The sequence below is a fragment of the Canis aureus genome, chromosome 24 (genome assembly GCF_053574225.1).
Source record: "Canis aureus isolate CA01 chromosome 24, VMU_Caureus_v.1.0, whole genome shotgun sequence".
NCBI lineage: Eukaryota > Metazoa > Chordata > Mammalia > Carnivora > Canidae > Canis > Canis aureus.
The window spans coordinates 30,669,963-30,690,645 of NC_135634.1; the positions used below are offsets into that span (position 1 = coordinate 30,669,963).

At 46.3% G+C, this 20,683-nt stretch overlaps 1 protein-coding gene and 1 long non-coding RNA gene across 5 annotated transcripts in view; one reads left to right on the plus strand and one right to left on the minus strand.

The window, feature by feature from the left end:
- Nucleotides 1–20,683, plus strand: part of SCARA5 (scavenger receptor class A member 5) — a 123,565-nt gene that overhangs the window by 31,849 nt on the left and 71,033 nt on the right. The gene's annotated exons all lie outside the window — the stretch shown is intronic.
- Nucleotides 1,356–13,325, minus strand: LOC144296504 (uncharacterized). 2 transcript variants are annotated; one of them, XR_013363604.1, is made up of 3 exons: nt 13,186–13,325; nt 12,490–13,089; nt 1,356–1,487 (listed from the first exon to the last, which is right to left on the minus strand). It is a non-coding gene; the product is annotated as an uncharacterized LOC144296504 (long non-coding RNA). The 2 variants fall into 2 exon arrangements; XR_013363603.1 differs by lacking the exon at nt 1,356–1,487 and adding an exon at nt 4,007–4,244.

Sequence of the window (20,683 nt, forward strand, 5' to 3'; positions counted from 1 at the left end):
GCATGGCCACTGGCTCCTCCCCAGGTTCTTGCCTGGAAAATCATGCTGGCCCCTAGGAAGGGTTAGGTGAGGGAGGCCAATGAAAAATATAGTCACTTGCTGCCTCTCCCCTCAGGAGGGGACTTAGGAATGTGGTGGACAAGTCTGGGGTTCTTCAAGGAGCTCCTGCCTGACCTTAGGTAGGATATTTCTTCATATTACCCTGATTGAAGATCTCCGGTGATGCTCCTTTTATGAAAATACCAAGACAATGGGGAGATCCATGATTCAGTGTAAACCAGAACTTGCCTGCCCTTCTGTAAGGAGTTCTGCTGTGGCTGCTTCCTCATCTTAGATGGAACATGTTCTTCATTGCCCTGCTGAGGTTGCCTTGCACAAGAGGTGCTAAGGACTGAATCGTGCCCCACCCCCAAATTTATATGTTGAAGCCCTATCCTTCAATATGATGGTGTTGGGAGGTGGGGCCTTTGGGAGGTTATTAGGTCATGAGAGTGGGGCTCTCACTGATGAGATTAGTGCCCTTATAAGAAGAGACAGGAGAGGAGAGGGAGAGAGGGAGAGAGGAAGGGGGTGGGAGAGAAAGAGAGAGAGGAAGAGGGAGAGAGATACCTGCCATATGATGGCATAGAGAAAAGGAGTGACCTGCAAGCCAGGAGAACAGCCCTTACCAACAACCAAATTGGCCTGCAACTTGATCTTGAACTTTCCAGTGTCCACAGCTATGACAGATACATGTCTGTTGTTTAAGTCACCAAGCCTGTGGTGTTTTGTTAGAGTAGTCCAAGCAGACTGAGGCAGGAGTCCTGTCGGAACCACTCTCAGACTTCAAAACCTCCTTGTTGACACAAAGCTCATACATCCTTGACAAAACCACCCACTGCAACCAGGTGCCGTGTCTGAGTAGCTGACTGACACAAAATGACCAGGGTACAAATGCTTGTTTCTACTGTGTTTCAACATTGCGAAATGATAATCCAACTACATAAAAATATTACTCTTACAAAACCTCACATGACACTTCTCTCAGTTCATCTCTTTATCCAAGTATTTGAAATAAAAAGCAAATACTGTACCTCATATTTATGCATCATCCTGCATAACCTGGTCTGATCCAGCCATCCGGATTTAAATTATTTTCACCCGAACTATTATCTCAATTGGGCTTTCTACCCACCATCTAACTATCCATTCCTGACCAGCATCCTCTTGGGAACTTTCCTGATATTTCCACAGTATTGCCAGGTTCTATCCACCCAGCCTTCCAACGTCTCCCAAGAAGGCTGCATTAGTCCCTTCTTGCCACCCCCAAATTCCTCTGACTTTCTATCTCTTCAACCCATTGCTCATTACCTGGACCAATGGTCGCATAGTATGTTTTCGTTCTGTTCCATGTTCAGTTTTGGACAGTATCAACCATCAGGCTTAAGTTCCTGAACAGGAGAGTTGAGATTGGATGGTCATGGTGTTGTGAGGTCCTCGGTCCAGCACTTTAGGGAAGACATGATGGAGGCAAAGTGTTAGAGGAGGTCCGCTGTTATTCATGACTATTCTGGGACATCACTTTGGTGACAAAGGGTGGTCATGAAGAACGACCTCTTCCTCCCTTCTGTCATGCCACAACTAAGGAATTTGAATTCCCACTGTGAAAATGTAATATCAGACAGGGGAAGTGCAAATATCTCGGCATCTGATTTCATGGGAAGCTGGAGTTCTACTGCAACATAGACTAGGGAACTATAACAGAGAGAGTTCCTGGTGAAATGGGCTCCTCTCTCACAGCTTACTTGAATTCTTTTTTTAACAGCAATGGTCAGGGGGCAACTGGGTGGCTCAGTGGTTAAGGATCTGCCTTCAGTTCAGGCATGGTCCTTGGGGGCCTGGGATTGAGTTCCACATCAGGCTCCCCACAGGGATCCTGCTTTTCCCTCTACCTATGTCTGTCTCTCTCTCTCTGTGTCTCTCATGAATGAATAAATAAAACCTTAAAAAACATAACAGCAACAGTTAGACGTGGCCATCATCCCCTTAATAACTGCTTGACGTGTACACGAGTGCTTAGTGGGTACAGGACAATAGAACAAGCCCTAGTAATTAGTCCACTGGGGCTGCTATAACAAACTGCCACAATCCAGGCAGCTTAAACAACAAACATTTATTTTTCATCACTCTGGAGGCCGAGAAGTCCAAGATTGAGGTGCTGGCAGGTTTGTTGTCTGGTGAGGACCCACCTCCTGGCTCACAGATAGCTGTCTGGTCTCTATGTCCTCACATGGTGGAAGCAGTGAGGGAGCCCTCTGGGGTCTCTTTTATAAAGACACTGATCCCATTCATGAGGGCTCCACCCTCATGACCTGATCACCTTCCAAAGGCCCCAGCTCCTGATCCCATCGTATTGCGGGTTAGGATTTCAACATATGAATTTGGGAGGATGCAAACATTCAATCCATAGCATGGGACTAAAAAGAATCATGAGATGTGATTCCTATTCTGGGAGGGGTTTCAAATCATAAGCACACAATACACATTAGGACAGTATGATGTAGGGAATGCTCTGTGCCAGAGAGTCTGCTTATGCAAAGGAGGGTCTGACTCCTGAGAGCTGGAGTGGCTGGGGAGGCTCAGCATGGGAAGAGCTAACCTCCAAGTGATCTGAATGTCATTTAAATCGAGCACCCATAGTGAAAGGGAATAAAGGGGAAAGGAGAAAAAAAAATGAGTGGGAAATATCAGAAAGGGAGACAGAACATGAGAGACTCCTAACTCTGGGAAACGAACTAGGGGTCGTAGAAAGGGAGGTGGACGGGGGGTTGGGGGTGACTGGGTGACAGGCACTGAGGGGGGCAGTTGATGGGATGAGCACTGGGTGTTATTCTATATGTTGGCAAATTGAACACCAATAAAAAATAAATTTGTAAAATAAATAAATAAATAAATAAATAAATAAATAAATAAATAAAAATAAATAAATAAACCCCTTTTCTGATGACCTCACTCCAAACAGGTCTGTCTTTGACTCTGCAATCAGAGAACAGTGTGCTCAGAGCCCGTATCCATTTATATGGCAGATTATTGATTTCATTATGCATCTCGGAATTAAGAGTGTGATGCTCTTGCACTTTACTGGGACAACCTGTTGGAAATAGTGCCATGAAATTCCACCCTGTGCTTATTGTAGGGGTGCTGTTGAGGGGTCTATTCATTCCACTATCCAACGTCAATGCCTGCAGAAATTATCTGTCTGAGTCTCAGAAGGAGGTATGCTTGCCTTGAGGAATTAGTTTGGTTTCACCTAAAGGAGATTGTGAATCTGAAAGTAATTACAGTTGCTTTCAAGAGGCAATTAATGCAAACTGAGAGTGAGTTGTCATCCCACTCAAGATGTATGAATTTGAAGGTAATTAAAATGAAAACCTGGAGACAGATCTGTGGTCCACCCACAGCTACTGTATAGACTTTCCAGAAAACATTTTTCTGTTACTCTTGTCCCAACGTCCATTTAGCATCTCTTACTCATTCTTCTTTTATCTTGTTCTCATCTGCTGTTATCTTACTGTATTTTACGTAAACACCTTAATCCTTTTGGAACAAGGAAGACACAATTTTGTCTTTAAAAAAAAAATCTGCCTTTTCTCTTCAGTTCTACAAGGACATGATGTTTTTAAATATGCAGATGATAAGTGAATGAATGTGTGCGTGAATGAATAAATGACAGAGACATGGAACCTTGGAGGGGATCTTATTTGTCAGGGGAAATAGGATTATTTCAGTTTTAGTTAAGTATCTGAATGGCACAGTAAATACAGAATCACCGCTCAAGGACATGTGACTGGTGGAAGAAATGAGTGTGTAATTAATTATATTATTACACATACATCATAGTACATACTTGTTGGGATTATGGCATTTAGGGAGAATAGTAAGACAGGCAGCATCATGCAGTACCTTATACTGGGTAACATGATGGACTTTTTTTTTTTTAAGATTTTATATATTTATTCATGAGAGACACAGAGAGAGGTAGAGACATAGGCAGAGGGAGAAGCAGGCTCCCTGTGGGACTCAATCCCAGGACCCCGGGATCATGCCCTGAGCCAAAGGCAGATGCTCAACCACTGAACCACCCAGGCATCCCAGCACCATGGACTTTGAAGCCAGCCTGTGTGGATTTGAATCCCGTCTTCTCCATTACCGGCTATGAGATACTGACCAAGTTACTTGATCTTTCTGTACTTGAGCTTCATCATCTGAAAATGGGGAAAATAAGTATGCCTACCTCATTAGATTGTTTTGAGATTTAAATAAGTTAATACATTGAAAGCACTTAGAAAAGTGGCTCCTGGCACACAGCAAGCATGATAGAGGTAGACTATTGTTATTATAGCAGGAGTACTACCACTGCTATGAGTATTATTACTCCTGTTTTTTCCTGGTTTTCTTTGTGGTCAGTTAAGCTTGATAGTGGAAACTGAGTGTCAGAAAAACTTGGGTTTAGTCCTAGCTCACCCATTAACACTCTGTAATCTTGGGAAAAATCACTGTCTGAATCTTAGTACACTCATTTGTAAAGTGAGCAGGTTGGACCAGGTCAGCATTTCCCAGACTTTTTGACCACAGCCTACATTAATAAACGTATTTAAATCACAACTAGTTCCCACATCCACCCATAACCGAACTAATCCTAAATGTGTAATGGATGCCAATGGTTTTCTACCCTATTCTATACAGCTCATTAAAAAAAATATATCCACAATCCATACATTGGTGTCATGATCCACGAATGGGCTATGAACCATAATCTGAAAAACAATGGGCTCCATGTGTCTTTTAAACACTCTAAGTGAATAGCTATAGGATATCGGCTTTGAGGGGAAACTTCTGGGTTCACATCTGGGCTGTGCCACTGACTTGTTCTATAATCTTGGGGCAAAAAATTTAACTTCTCAAATCCTCCGTTTTCTCATCTGTCAAATGGGATGACAATGGTACCTACCCCATAGGGTTGTTGTAAGGATTAATGTATACATGAAAACTCAGTGGTTGGCATGTAAAAACTACATGCCAAGTAGTTTAGATGCTAAGTCTTGTTTAGACTGAGCACCCAGTGGTTTTTGTTTATAAACAAAGAACTTGGTGTGCTTGTTGTGGTGGGAGGGTATGCACCCATAGCCCACACGTTTCTAATAAACCCACAGGGGAAGCCTTGGAGACTTTGTTTGAGGGATCCTGGAGTTGCCGTGACAGAGCAGGGCTCAGTGTGCCAAAAAACAGGATAGGGTTTCTAGCACTGTATCTCCTTAGGGGAGAGCAAGCCAGCTCCATGGTGCCGTTCCCACCCGCAACACTTGGGAGCTTAGCCTTGGATGGAGTCTCAGAGGACATCTTGTACAAACTTCCTCCCTCCCAGGCAAGAACCTCCCTCCTGATTTCCCAGACAGATGAGATATTGCACTTCTACTGAAGAACAGCCACAAGTGACAGCAACTCTTGCCCAATCCTCCTTGACTATCTCATGCATGCTGTTCCTAGCTCCTCTTGTAGGAACAGCTCATAACAAGGCTTTCTCCTTATTCTTGTGATCATTCTTCAGCAGGGTGAAAATAGGCTAAGCAATCCTCATTCTTTCAAATAGGCCCTTTAGATCTTGATTAGGAGACCTGTGTCTGCGTGTGTGCGTGCCTATGTGTGCACGCACGTGCCTGCCTTCACACTTGCCAGGTGATGTTGAAATCATCAGTTTATGTGCCTGCACCCCTTTATAGTCCAAAACAGAGCTCCTTCATGATAAGGTACTGTGTTGTGTTTGTCTTTGTGCTCTTGGCACTGGAATGATGCTTTATAGACAATAGATGCTTAGTTAATGTTTGGCCTCAACGTAATGGCCATCCCCACACAACAAACACCAGGTTTTCGTGGAAAACAAAATTAGACACAGCACTGTTGGTGTGGTCTGGCCAGGGCAGGGTGTGCTGGGCTGTGGCTAACTTTGATCTGGACACTGCACGTATGCTGACGTAGCCCACACTTGCACGAGCCTTGCTCATTGTGACTCATAGTAATACATGATAGCACATCCAAATGATGGGATATTGTGAAGCCATTAATTATCATGTCCGTTTGCCAACCCCAGATTTCTTTCAAAGGAGATATTGCCTAGTGGGGGCTCCTGAATCCCCTGTAGTCAGTACAACTGGATTTTGTTAATTTTGTTGTTGCCTCAACTTAAATGCAGATCTTGCTAGTAATCCCAATGAAATGTCATCACACTGGTTTCTGCCAAGTATTGCAGCCCGTTGGATCAGTTTGAATCTGGATTTGGACATCTGTCATTTAGCTTTCCCTTTCAGGCTTGTGTCATCGGTCACATCTAAGCCAGTATCCCAATGCAGTCTCCATTCCCTAGCCTGCCGCCACGTGTACAGTTCCCAGGAGGATATGACCAAGGGCACACCAGCCTGTGTACACACTTTATTGTCCTGTGAGGTGGGATCACTTCAAAGACCCCCCCACCAGCCTCTTTCCTGAAACCTAGACCCCCCCTACCTGAGACACTCCCTTGCCCCCTGCATCCCACCTTGTGTGAGCCTTCCCAAGCTATCAGACCTTCCCCAGCAGAAGGCACCCCAGACTCTCCTTAGCTCTAGGTGAGCGGGAGGGAAAGAGAGAATTTTGACATCCTGACTTCTCCACAAAAGATTCCATGACCCAGGGGGAAGGACCTGTCATATCTCTCTTCCTTACATGGATGCCTCCTATAGGTGGCATCTCACCCTAAGGTGAGAGAAGTGGGCATGAAGGAAAGCCAGCCACCTGCAAATTTGACATTATGCTCTCTGGGTCTTTAGTCAAACTGTTACAAAATTAGATAGGACAGAGGACCTATCGCAGCTACATTTCCCTGGAATCCTTCCTGTAGGCAAAGGCCTAAATCTGGCTATTGCCTATATTTGCCAACGAAGGTTTATGGGCACACAGCTGTGCTCATTCATTTATGTGTTGTCTATGGCTGCTTTCACGCTGCAGTGGCAAAGTGGAGTAGTTTTAACAGAGATCGAATGGCCTAATGAGCCAAAAATAGTTACTCCCTGGCCCTTTACAGAAAAAGTTTGCCGACTCCCCTTTAGACTTATACTGACCACTAAGTAGCCCTTTAATCTTTCGCCTGTGGATTGTGCTCTATGGCTTTCAAGGAATTTTTGCAAATGATATGTCATCTAAATCTCCTAACAATCGAAGGAATCCAGAAAGGAGTTCATAATGTAATACTGAAGAAACAGGCTCAGAGAAGTTGTGCATGCTGCTGGCTCATGGTCCCCCAGCAGGGGATTGGAGCCTGGACCACAGATGACAGGATTGTGTGAAGTCAGCACTCCTCTCACCCTCTCACCCTGCTGGAGGCATTATCTATGGCCCAGTGGCAAAGCCTCTGGGCACTGGAGTCAGCCTGCCAGGTTATAAATCTTGACTTTCTTACCTAATGTGTGCCCTTGGGCAAGTTATTCAAGCTACCTGAGCCTTAGAGTCCTCATCTGTAAAGCAGAAAGGCTAACACTCCCCACTTCTAAGTATCGTGATGAGGCTGAAATGAGTTCATCCATGGAAACTACCTACAGTAGTCCATGGCATGTAGTATTCCTCCTACAGTGGTTGTTAGGTGATTATAATCGAGTATAACTCCCTCCAACTGTACCATAATCCAGCCCTCCTTTCCCCATGCTATACAGAAAACATCAAGAGACACTTGTCAATGGCTTTGATTTCTGTCCAAGGAGCCAAGATTGGAGGAAATTTTAGAGGCACCGTGAATGCAGCACCCAGATTTTGTTAAGAAAATGAGCTTTCATATTTAAGCAAAAATAGATGGGAATGGGCTTGAGTTAGTCTTTTTGATTCCTTCTGCAGCTCACATTTCCTTCTTCATGGCTCAACTTGTGTATTTTCCAAACCTACCTTTCGGTCTGCCTTGTAGTTCTAGCTTCTGCTTGCACGTGCCAGAGCTATCAAGTAAATTTTGTCACTAACTGATGGCCTTGAGTTTGGGCTGGGATTGAAGCTGAGCAAGTAACAAGCTTTTGTTCCCCGCCCTATTGGAGAGAAGCTATAAACTCATAGAATTTTTGTGAGGATTGGTAGGCATTGAGCCCTCTTGCATCAAATCCAAAACAGCAAGCATTTGTTGAGTGCCAACAATGTGCCTGGCACTGAGGTACTGAGGTACAGGGAAATATGAAGAGAAATAAAGAAAGGCCCCTAACATAAAGATCTTACCAACCAAAAAAAAAAAAGATCTTACCAACCGGAAGAGCAGATATGAAAAAAATCAAAACAAAGCAACCCTATAAAATGTGGTACAGTTCAAAAAAGTCAGGTGTTTTAGAATCAGGCAAACCTGAATTCAAATATCAGTTAGATCACTTATGAGTTGTGCTCTGGGGAAATTATTTAATCCTCATTAAAAAAAAAAAAAAACATTAAAATGGGAATAACGATGATCACTTACTGGTATTGTGACCAAGGTAACACATAAAGTGCCTTGTACAATGCCTGGCTTACACCAGGGAGTCAATAAATGTTTCTCTGTAAATCTCAAAAAAAGAGGTACTGACATATTCTGAGAAGTTCGGATTTAATTCAGGGAAGCAATCCATTGGTCTCCTATGCCACTCTGCTCCCACCTGCTTCACCTCTAAATCTTGGAGTAACTAGGAGTTCAGTCCTTGGCTTTCTTTCCTTCTTTAACTGAGCTCTCTTGCTGGTGCCTTTCATTAAATTCCATCATATTTCATTTCTGTCTTCACCACTAACTTTTGCCCCGAATCCCAGACTAATATATTCAACTATTACTTGTACCATTCCCACCTGATGATTTAATAAACATCTCAAACTCAACATGTGAACAGAACTCTTGATTTGCCCTCCCCAAATTGTTTCTCCCCAATTCTCCTCCATCTCTGTAAATGACACCATGGTCTATCTGGTTGTCTTAACCAAAAACAAGGGAATCCTTCTAGATTTCTCTCACCTGCCTCCCATGTTCACCTCATCAGCACACCCTGATGGACCCCATCATCTCTCACCTGGACTGCTCCGATTACCTCCCAATTGTGGAGAGTTACCAAATAAAAATACAGGATGCCCTGATAAATTCAAATTTCAGATGAATGGTGAATGATTTTACAGGCCCAGGAGGAAGGATAACAAAGCAGAGAGTTTTGCCAGTCTCAAGTCTGTGGGGGACAACGGTGGTGGTCATGGTGGGTGGTCGTGGGTGGTGACCCTCCCTGTATCTCTCTTGTTTGAGGTAACCCATTGCTATGGCCTCCAGGTAGATGGTGTGTTTGGTCTTGTTGGAATAATGTCCAGCTTCAAACCATGCCCTCCATTTCTGAGAAGTCCCTCAGAGATGGGAAGCCTGCCTTCTTGGCCCCAACTGCCCTTCCAGCTGGCAGTGCCATGTGGCCTGATGGCTACCAGGAATCCCTGGGCTCCTGTCCTACTCTGTGCAACTTTGTGAGAGCCCCACCTTCCCTGTGATCCTTTTTAGAGCAATCCAGGGGATACAGGGAGCTGGGGTGGGTTCTACAGCCCCTTCCTGTAGTCTCATCCCATAGCCTCCCCATCTCAGGGAAGTCCCAGAAAATAGGCAGGCAGGCCCGGGCTCTGCTCCAGGTCAGAGGGCATAGGTGGTCTCACCCAATGGTCTCTCACCATGCTTCTCTCTAACGAGAGCACTGTCTGAGCTCAGCTGGAGCCAGTTCCCATTTCCCTAGAGATCCCTATCTCTAAGAGGGGCTCTGGAGCCCCACACCCTAGCACCTAGCACCTGCATGAACATGGGGATGGCAGTGAAGAAGGTGTCCAAAGTGACTCCTAGGGAATGGTGCCGGTTCCCAGGATGGGAAATAGGGGATTTATCAGAGCCCTAGCCACCCTGAGTCACCCTGGGAGGGGTTTCTTCTGCTCACTGCTTTGTTTCTCCTTCTTGCTATTGTCAACAATGACGGGATCCGGCCAGTTGTCCTCTGTGAAACATTTCAGCATATTATCTGCCAGAGTTTTGGAAAAACTGCATCTTTCTGGGAGAAGTCTGAGGAAAGGCATCTCTTATTTACCCATTAACACTTGTCCTCTGATCATTAGCTGGGGCCATTGAGCATGAATAAACAAGGAGATTGCCTTAAGGAAGTCAATATCCTTTCAGGATCTATAAAAGCAGTTTATATCCTTTGGCTCAGAAATCCTACTCCATTGGCCTTAAGGAAATGATTACAATGAAGGAAAATGACATGTATATAAAACTCTCTGCAACATTATTCCGGATCACTCAAAACTGGGAAAAACCCAAATGTCCAACCTTAGCGGGTTAAGTTATGACAAAACAACACGAAGGAATATTATATAGCCATTCCAAATGCTAGCTAATAAGCAGCATGGGAGAGTGTGTATGAAATGTTCAGGGGAAAAGAAACTGCCCTATTGCCTGTGTGCCCTCCGAGTGCAATGTGCAAGCAGACATGCATCCAGAAGGAGGGAGAGGAGACTGGGAAGAATGGAAACCACTGTGCTGGAGTGAGAGGCTTATTGGTACACATTCTTCTCTTTCAATTTCCTCTAATGTTGGTGTTTTAATAAAGCCACCCTTTTAAAAAGCCACAGGAATCCTTCTATAACCCTGAGAACATGGCACCTAGCATAGTTTTGCCTGTCCTGGAGCTACCCTCAGGTGGGGCCAGCAGGTCTTTCCTGATTTTGTGCATGTGCTGCCCCAACTTGGGTTTGGAGGGCTGCCAGCAGAGGCTCCCTGGAGTCCCTGACAAGAGGACACTCCAGCTGCAGATGGAGAAGCTGGGCGAGTGCCCCAGGGGCACGCAGGAAGGGAGAGGCCGAATGACAAAGGAAACCAGAGCTGGGAAGGATTAGTCCTGGCCTCAACTTTGTAAATGAGACCAAGGCTGGGGTGGGGAAGTGTCCTGCTCAGCTTTGCCCTAGCCTCAGTGGCTGATGGGAACTTGCCTCTGAGGCCTCAGAGGCCCCCAGATTCCTGATCCTCTGGGAGGCTCTGCCTTCCGGGGCACCCTCCTCAGGGGTCCCAGTTGTCACCTACCCCAAGACATAGGCTTTCTGGAGCTTCCCCTGGTTCTTGAAGCTCACTGTTGGGCTAAAAGATTATTTCTTCTAATAACTTCTAACCTTTCTTGGGGGTAAAGTCATTATTCTGGGGTAACAGAAATAAAGTCAAATGCTCCAAGTTTTTCTTTAAACTGGTTTTCTTCTTTCTTCCTTCCTTTTTTCTTTCCCCCCAGCTTTATTGAGGTATAATTGACCAATAAAAAGTATATATACTTCAGGCGTACCATGTGATGTCTTGCTTACATATGCATTATGAAATGATCACCACAAACAAGCTAATCAACATAACCATCACCCTGCCTAATTAGGATTTTTGTGCATGCGGTGAGAAAGCTTCAGATCTACTGCCTTAGTAAACTTCAAGTATACGCTACGTCGTGTTAACTATTGTCACCAGGCCGTATATTAGCTCTCCAGAACTTATTTATCTTGTATAACCCCACTTTTGTACCCTTTGGCCAACATCTCCCCGTGCCCCCAACTCCTACTCCTTGGGAACCATCACTCTGCTCTGTTTTTATGAGTTTGAGTTTTTTAGCTTCCACATATAAATGAGATCATACAGTATGTCTTCCTGTGTCTGACTTCATTCACTCAGCATCATGTCCTCCAGGTTCATCCATGTTGTGGCACATGGCAAGATCTCCTTTTTTATGATTGTACAATATTCCACTGAATATCTGTGCCACATCTTCTTTATCCAGATACGGGTTAGGCTATTTCCATGTCTTGGCTATTGTCAATAATACTCCAATGAGCATGGGGCTGCAAATACCTATCTCTTCAAGTTCTTGATTTTATTTCCTCTGGGTGTTTGCCCAGAGGTGGGATTGTTGACCTAAAAGATAGTTCTATTTTTAAATTTTTCTGAGGAACCTCTCTAAGTTGTCTTCTTTCTTTCTTTTCTTTTCTTTCTTTCTTTCTTTCTTTCTTTCTTTCTTTCTTTCTTTCTTTCTTTCTTTTCTTTCTTTCTTTCTTCCTTCCTTCCTTCCTTCCTTCCTTCCTTCCTTCCTTCCTTCCTTTCCTTTCTTTTTTTATCTTTTTTTAAGATTTTATTTATTCATGATAGAGAGAGAGAGAGGCAGAGACACAGGTAGAGGGAGAAGCAGGCTCCATGCCAGGAGCCTGAGTGGGACTTGATCCCAGGACTCCAGGACCACGACCCGGGCCAGAGGCAGGTGCTAAACCGCTGAGCCACCCAGGGATCCCCCTAAGTTATTTTCCATAGCAGCTGCACCAGTTTGCATTCCCATCAGGGTAAAGTGTTTCTCTCTGACTACCCACCCTCCCCTGACTCATGCCCCCCTCCTTCCTTGTTAGGAACACAGCTCAGGGCTGTGACCCATAACCCCTAACATGTACCTGCTTTCAGCTTCTGCCATCTCGAGTGTGTTCTGAGGACTTTGAGTCCCTAAATTCTTTCCATACAGGCAACTGCCTTCTCAGGAGCTCTCTGTGAAGTACTCCTGGGCACCTTCGATTCAACACGTTCAAACCCAAACTGAAGTCCACTTTATGTCTATATTATCCTTTCTTTAAATTCCTGTTGTTGGATGCTCAAGATTCAAACTCGGCGTAAGGGCTGGGACACAACGGTTGGTTGATGAAGATACTGTTCTGTGGCTGGCCAAGTCCAGGAGGGTGCAGGGTTGCTCTTTTGAGCTCAGGCCCCGGTGGCCCCCTGGGTCTCCACTGTGTGGAAAGATGAAAGGTCTCCTGCATCATGTCACCCACACCCCTTCACTTTGGACTTTGGGGCCACTTGAAGGGTCTCTTTCCTGACCCTTGTGGGAGCTTCTGTGTTGCTTTGACTATCTGGCTCCATGGGACCTTCTCCCTAGATCTTTTATATCCCTCCTTTTGGCAGCCCACTCCACCATCCCACCCTCTCTTATTACTGCTTCCTCATAGCCGTTGGTCCTGGTACCTTTGGGCCATCTGGTTTCCCTCCAGATTAGGCTGCTGAAAGAGGGGACAAGATCGTATTAGTTTTCTTGAGTTACTATAACAAAATCTCACAAACCAGACAGCCTAAAAAACAGAAACTTATTCTCTCACAGTCAGGAGGCTGGAAGTCTGAGATCAGGATGGTGGCAGGTTTGCTTTCCCGAGGCCTCTCTCACTGGCTTACAGACAACTACCTCCTTACTAAATCCTCACGTGATCTTTTCTCTGCGCATGCATCCCTGGTATCTCTCTTTCTCTTTTCCTATAAGGTCACAGTCCTGTTGGATTAGGACACCACCTTTATGACCTCATTTAACTTCAATTATTTCCACAAAAGCCCTATACAGTCACAGTGGGAATTAGGAGATACACAATTCAGTCCATAACAAGGACGAAAAAAAAATCCCCCACTAGTTTTATTCAAGGGGTCAGATATCTATGTGCATCAGACTGTATTCTGGAAAAATGGGCACCGGCCTGAGGGCTCAAGGGTCAGCTTTGTTTTGCTGGGTCTGCAGCCCATGCCCTTAGGTGGTGGCAGCAAAGGCAGAAAGAGTCACTGTTCACTACCTTTCCAACGAGTTAGCTTGTACAAACTGATATCCTAGACCCTCATATTTAAACTTGGGTTGGTCAGAAAATGACTGTCCACATGTATTAATTTCCTAGGGCTCTCATAACAAAGTACCTCAAACTGAGTGGCTTAGAACAAAAGAGATTTATTTCTCACGGTTCTGGAGACAAGAAGTCCCAAATCAAGATGTAAGTAGCTGTATTTCCTCTGGACACTCTAGGGGAGAAAACTTCTTTATCTCTTCTAGCTTCTGATGGTTGTCAGCAACCTTAGTCCTTCTTGGCCTCTAAGATACATCTTTATAATTTGTGTCTCTGTCCTCACATGGCTTTCTCCCTGTGGGTCTGTGTCTCTACATCCAAATTCCCTTCTTCTTGTAAGGATGCCAGTCATATTAGACTTAGGGTTTACCCTAATCCAGTATGACCTTAATTGGATTACCTTTGCAGAGGCCCTCTTTCCAAAGGCCACACCAACAGGTTCTAGGTGGACATGAATTTGGGGTGGGGGGAAATATTCAGTCCAGTCCACCAGGGAATGAAAGGGCACTTGAAAGTACTTTCACTGGGGAAGTACACGTTTCCTCCTGGTGAAAGCTTTGAAAGAAGAAAGCATTTAGGGCTTCCCCTCCTCCTGCAGAATCTCAAGGAACCATCCTGTTTTGTATTCTTTCATGATGTGGTCAGTCAGCACAGAGGAGGCAGAAGAAAAGCTCAGGAAATAAAGTTTACTGTACTCACCAGTCTTAGAGACACAGTGCAGGGCCACTCGGAGAAGCAGCAGGGGGTCAGGATTTGGAAGACAGGAGCCAGAGAAGGAGTTAGGCCATGGCCGCCACTGGGGTTTCTGCAGGTAACAAAAGATGAACAGCTCAGGACTGGCTGGTTTGAATAATTCTGGTGGGCTTTGGGCTATCTGGGTGTTCTCCAGGTGCCTGGACCTGGACCTGCTGATGCTTAGGATGGAGGAAAATTGCCTCCTGGGGTGCTCCAGCACCCCCCCCCCCCCAACAAGGAGTGGTGTGGCTCTGGATTGGTTAGTTTGCATATCAAAAGCACTCTCCTGGTGGGGTCCTTGGTGATCTCGGAGAATTGCCTAACCCTGGAAGAGGCAGTCTGTCCCCTGCCATGAAAGTTTTTTAAGATGTCAAAACAGAATATACACGAAAATTAAAAATATGTCCAATTCTCATGGGAAAGAGGAAGGATCCGGCTCTCTTGGTCCCCAGCTCCTACAAACTAATGCAGTCTTCTGGGCATTCGGCAGGCTGTGCTCACATTCTGGATGGGACTTCATCTCCCGCGTTACCTTATGGCCACGGGAAGGTCAGTGGCTATGGGGAGGACAGGTCCCCACACTAGTGGCCCGGCCTTCGGCTCTTGGTTCAGGCACTGCCACTGGCTATGTGATCCCAGGCTATGTGATCCAGGAGGAGGTCTTGCCTCTTGAGAGCCTTAGGACCTGATTATTTGACACACCAGTGGTCACGAGTTTTTGGCCTCTGACAAAACCCATTTCTACTTTGGGGCTCTTTAGAGGTTTATACAGGGACTGCCGGTTGACAATTTCTGAACTGGACTTTTGAAGTCCCATCAGCTGTGAAAATTCTAGGTCTTAGAAAGTACCCCTGGCACCTGACCCTGCAGCATTTCCCTTTTGTGTGCATTTAGCACATTTTTCATCTTGGTCTTATACAAAGGCCGGTGGTTTCTGTGTTGGACTCCCCAAGAAACTATGACCTCCATGAGCGCAGGGACCATATTTGAATACCTTTGTGTCATCCACACTAGCCTAGATTTTGGAATTACACAGCCTTGGGGGGTTCCAAGCTCATACTGTTGCATTTTCACTCTATGACTTTGGGCAAATTACTTAAGCTCTTTGAGTTGCAGTTTGCTTATCTGTGAAGTGGGGGTCTTAATGCCATCCTCTGAGGAATATGGTGGCTCTTGAATGAGACAGTGCATTCAAGCGCCACCATTCCTCTTGGAGAAGAACTCCAGTGCAAGATAATCTTATGGTAATTCCTGATGGGAAGTACATAATAAGTGGCTTAGTCCATGCTAACCTATGTTTTTCTCATAGAGCTGAGCCCTTAAACAGGCTTTTTATAACAAACCTCAATGAAATTGATGGAATGTGTGCATAGATGGTATCTGTGCACATGTATTTGAGGGGGAAAAATCAGCATTGAGGTTCCCGATAATGGAAGAGATTAGTGCTGCCTTGAGACCCAGGCAAATGGACTGGAGCCCCTGTCCTCTCCTCATACTTTAGAGGTCCCCACTCAGGCTGTCAGCCAGCCACATCCCATTCCAAAAGGTGAGGAGCCCTTGGGACTAAAAGAATGTGCACTCCCAGAGCCTGTGACCCCCTTCTTCTGGGCCATGCTCCAGGGACCTGGCACTGTGGAATTTGCTGTTCTGCAGGCCTGGCTGTCTTCCAGGGCACTGGATCATCCTGCTGAGGGCAAATCACATTGCTAGCCAGAGGGCAGCAAAGCAGGAGCTATTTGCAGGTGTCAGGGGTGGGAGGGTTGGAACTTTGGAGATGCAGTCGTGCCTGGTGTCCCTGAGCATGGGTGTGAGGCCCACTGTGGTACAGGACTGCACAGGAGATGGGAGGGAGGCTGGACCAAGTTCTGGGTAGGCATCTGTGTTTCTGGTACCCCTGAAGTTTGGCTCTTGTCAAAGCCTAGACATGGCCCAGGCATAATAGCGATGAATGTGTTTGGTGTCACTGCCTCAGATGGGGGCGGGGGGGGGGGTGGTGGCCTCCTGTTGGCAGTGGCAATGTGCTAAGCTCTTCCCTCCTTGGGGGCATTGGGCCTCCCCCTGCTGCAAGGATTCATCTCAGAGGCAGCCAGGGGGCGACGCTGCTCTTGGCCCAAGTCTTGCCAGAGGAGTGGGAACACCAGTGTGCTGCACATACTGTGCCTTCCAGGCTCTCTGCTTGGGACCCACTTAGAGGTTTAGAGCCTGGGTCACTGGTTAGTTTGCATATCAAAGCATGCTCCCCAGCCCAGCCCAGAGGCATTGGGCTCTCCTTCCTGCGTGGCACCAGCTCACTCCAGCCCTAGGACTTCCAGCAGCTTCCTTCCTGTGGCTGGGGCAGCGTCTGTGGCATCCCGCCCCTCTGCAGCCCCCAGCTCCTCCTCAGGAGCCACACCCGTGTCCACCGCCCTGTCCTCGTCCAGGCCACCTGCAGGGCAGGCCGCACACCCGGAGCACTGTCTGTCAGGCAGGGGCTTTTCCCATCTGGCTCCACTCACTGTGAGCACAGCAGTTTCCACGGGGAGAAGCTCTTTTAATGGGATGCGGTCGAGGCGGAAGGTCAGCTGGGGGTGAATCATATACTATAGCTAATCTGCACCCTTTTTGCCTTCCTCCCGCTCTGAGTTATCGTGTGGCCCCAGGGCCTGATTCCCCAGGTGTGCAGTGTCCAAGGCCCCCACCTTCCCACAGGTGGCAGCTGCCAACCCACTGGCTCCCACCCACTGGCGCCGCCACCATGCAGTGTTGTATTGCACATTCATTATGTCACCTGATTTTCCTGTGATGCTGTGAGCCAGATACAGTGAGCCCCATTTACGGGTGAGAAGACTGAGGCTCAAAGAGCCGGATAGTCCTCCCAGGTGCATTAAACCTGTTCATTAAATGTAATTGGCACTGGTGGCTAGTGACTCAGCCGGGGCTCAGCTTCTGGTTTCCTAGTCAAGAGCTCATGCCAGGAGCCCCCACTGCCCCTGGATTGGTTTCCACCTGGCTCCCACCAAGGGAATGCGGGTCAGCTTGAAACCAGAGTTCTGGGCCGTGCAGGGAGGGCTCTGCTCCCACGGGATCAAAACAGGCTTGAAACTAAGTCATCCGAAGGCTCCCTGTCCTGTCTGCCTCATGGCCTCGGGGCAAGGAGATAGAGAAACCGAGGCACCCAAGAAGGCTAGTTCTGAGCTAATTCTCCATTCCACCCATGTGCACTGATTCCCACAGCCTGGCCATGTGGCTTTTTATGATGTTGGCCTCCACAGTACATATTATACAAACATCTACGGACAGGGCTGTAGTACCACATTGCACATTATGAAGGCAGGGATTGATTTTTAAATTTCCTTGATAAAACCGGAGGTTATGGAGAAGTTCCCATTCCTTTCTGCAGCCCATTGCTTTCCATTTAATGAGGCATTTGGGGCCGGGATTTTTTTTTTTTTTCCCTCTGTGTCTTGGAAAATGTCCCACAGCTGGAACCGCGAGCTCTCAGCTGTTTGTTTTTCTTCCTTGGAGAGGGACTTGGGAACGTTACCCACCAAACCCCAGAGGAATGGGCAGTTTGAAGAGCCTTCAAGCTCCAGACGCACAAACCCCAAACACATGAGCCCTACAGGATGCGTTCTCCCTCCCGGTGGCTGAAAGGCTGGCTGGCAGTCCTGATGTCCCCAAAGAGCAGGGCCAGTTCCAGGCCCCTCCACCTTACATTTGATGGCTGCGACGGTGGGGGAAGGGAAAGAAGATTCCAGCCCCCGGGCCCCAGGCCAGGTCCTGAAACTCCAGTTGTGAAAGCGGAGCAGGGCTGCCCAGAGTGGCTCTCAGTGGGCCCATTTATCATGCGGCCTTGGGTGGGACTGGGCAGTCTGAGTAACGCTTGCCCGGAGTGCTTGTGGGGACCCAGCCAGACTCTTCCCCCAGGTCCCACCCTCACCCCAGGGGGTCCCCAGCCCCAGCCCCAGCTTAGTCCATCTTCCTGTCTCCACTCCACCCCAGCTCCTCTCTTTAGTTCTCCCTTAGAATTTTTTTCATTGTAGTAAAATAGTCATGAAACTTACCTTTTTAACCATTTTTTAAATGTATAGTGAAGTGGTGGTAAGGGCATTCACATTGTGCCGTCATCCCCATCCACAGCGCGTTTCATCCTCCCAAACTGAAACTTTGTATTCGTATTTTTTAAGATTTTATTTATTTATCCATGAGAGACACAGAGAGAGGGAGAGACACAGGCAGAGGGAGAAGCAGGCTCCATCAGGGAGCCCGATGTGGGACTCGATCCCAGATCCCGGGATCACGACCTGAGCCAAAGGCAGATACTCAACCACTGAGCCACCCAAGTGCCCTAACACTGTATTTTTTTAAACACTGATTTCCCATTCTTTCCTGCTTCCCTTCCCACCCCCGGCAAACACCATTCCATTTCCTGTGTTTATGAATTTGACTCCTCCGGGTACCTCATGTAAGGGGGAACATACAATATTCTTCCTTTTGTGACTGGCTTATTATTGCACTTAGCATAATTAATGTCTTCAAGGCTCTTCTATGTTGCAGCATGTAACAGGATTGCCTTCCTTTTAGGGTTGAGTAATATTCCTTTATAGGTATAGACCACATTTTGTTTGTTCATTGATCCATCAGTGGTTTGGTTCAACTACTTGGGTTGCTTCCACCTTTTGGCTGTTGTGAATAACGTTGCTATGAACATGGGTGTGTAAATACCTGTGTGAATCCCTGCTTTCAATTTGTTGGGTGCATACTCAGAAGTGGCCTTGCTTGCCTTTCGGATTTTTAAATCAGCTTACACATGAACTTCCATAGGACATTCTGGCCACCTGAGACCTGTTTCCTGGGAGAGACAGAAGAGGTTGAGAGAGAATAGAGAAGAAAAGAAAGCACTCAGGGGATAATGAGCTTCCATCATCCCCAGCTCTCACGGGACTCTGTGGCTAAAAGAGGAATGGGGCAGGGTTGTTACTGGACATGCAGAATGCCACGGCCCACCCATTCCTGAATCAGAATCTCCAGGCTATAATCCTCAAGTTACTTGGGTACTTCTGACTTGTAGCAAGTTTCAGAGCCATTGTCTGTGAACTGGACATCCCACTTACTGGGATGAAGGTGGCAAGAGGGATCACTCCGGCACATCCAGTCGTCAGATCCTTGGATGTAGTGGGGTTAGCCCTGCCTGGCTAGGTTGATGATCATAGTCTGTGTTAGTCTGCTGGGGCTACTATAACAGAATATCGCAGACTGGGTAGCTTACACAATAGCAATTGAATTTTTCTCATAGTTTTAGAGACTAGAAGTCCAAAATCAAGGTGCTGGCATGGCTGATTTCTTCCGAGGCCGTCCTCCTCCATGTACAGATGCTGCCTCTCTGTGTGGCATGTGCCTGATGTCGTTTCCTCTTCCTATGAGAACACCAGTCATATTGGATTAGGGTCCACCCAAATGACTTCATTTTAATGTAATCACCTCCTTAAAGAACTTATCTCCAAATATTGTTAACATGCTAAGGTAATGAGGGGTGGGACTTCAGTATACAAAATTTTTTTGCCAGGGGAGGACACAATTTAGCTCATAACACAGTCTTTTCCTCCTTCATCCCTTTCTTGATTATTTTAAATTCTTTGTATGGCTCAAACAAAGCAATACCATCAGGAAATAGAGTAAAAGTTACTCATAATTCCTCTGCTCTAAAAAAAATCAATTATTTTCAACAGTCTCAGCTTTCTTTTTCTTTTTTTTTTTTTTTTGTTTTGAGAGAGAGAGAGCGCACAAACGATGTGTGCAGGGGTGGGGGAGGGGCAGAGGAAGAGAGAGAGACCCAAGCAAGACTCAAGACTTCATGCCAAGTGCAGAGCCATATGCAGTTCTCGATCTCAGGATCCTGAGATCTTAACTTGAGCTGAAATCAAGAGTTTGATGCTCAACTGAGTGGGCCACCCAGGTGCCCCTACAATCCCAGTTTTCTTTCACTCCTGTGTGTGTATACATGTTTGCTTAATATTAGCATATGCGTTTCCCACACCGTTGCGTGATAGACCTCATCGCTATCATTTACAGGGCTTCATCACAGTCCATCTAATTGATGTACCCATGATTTAATTATTCTTGAATTTTTCATTCATGATTTCTCCATTTTTCACTTCTGCAAATAAAAGGGCACTGGGTTTCTGTGCTATATAGTGTTTCCCTTTTTTTTGGATTATTTCCTTAGGGTAAATTCCCGGGGGTGAGATTATTGAACAAAGGATGTGAACATTTTTATGGC